This window comes from Mixophyes fleayi, chromosome 7 (assembly GCF_038048845.1).
Source record: "Mixophyes fleayi isolate aMixFle1 chromosome 7, aMixFle1.hap1, whole genome shotgun sequence".
NCBI classification, from domain to species: Eukaryota; Metazoa; Chordata; class Amphibia; order Anura; family Limnodynastidae; genus Mixophyes; species Mixophyes fleayi.
The window spans coordinates 24,305,030-24,305,789 of NC_134408.1; positions in this window are offsets into that span (position 1 = coordinate 24,305,030).

A 760-nucleotide genomic window follows, 5' to 3' on the forward strand; every position below is an offset into this window, starting at 1 on the left:
CTTAGATACAAACAGAACGTCTCCCTGGATACCCTTGTAGCAGGCGCACAGAGCATAGCTGATCTATGACACATCCAAGGGCAACAAAAATAACCACCAATATAAACGCTTTGCTGAGAAACACAAAAGTAAATCAGAAAATTAAAGCAACATACTTTGTAAAAGACTTAGGTGGGAATGAACAAACCATTTTCTCATTTGTCAGATATTGGGACAACTTTATAGATTTCTTAAAAAATCTCCCCCCCTCAGGTTGTCGGGGCCATAGCTTGACAACTCTGTGCTGTTGGGATCCCTGCTCCTTCCACTAACTCAATCTGTGGCTTCTGCATTCCCCTGCTCACATCAAGACACTGCCCATATCACAAGAAACCCCGTCCTGTCCCAATCACGTTAGTGGACAGGATTACCGTCTCCCATGAGATAATCACTCATCTTCTGAAATACTCTGCGCTGTCGCGAACAGTCTGATGATCTACAGGTTGTTCTATTCTTCTGGAGATGAAGAATGACTGGGGTCTGTGCACCTTTTCATATTTAAACACAACTTCCAATGATTTTTGTAAGTCACATTAAAGAATGAACACCCGTCTTAAAAGCCTACCTAAATGAAGCCACTCAAAACAGAAGATCTGCTGACTTATCAGCGACTGTCAAGATGATCTCTAATAAGACAGCTCTAACCCTACTTCTCCAATAATAAGCTGGGGAAAAAACAAAAAAAAAAAACAAAAACAAAAACAAAAAAAAAAACTAGCAG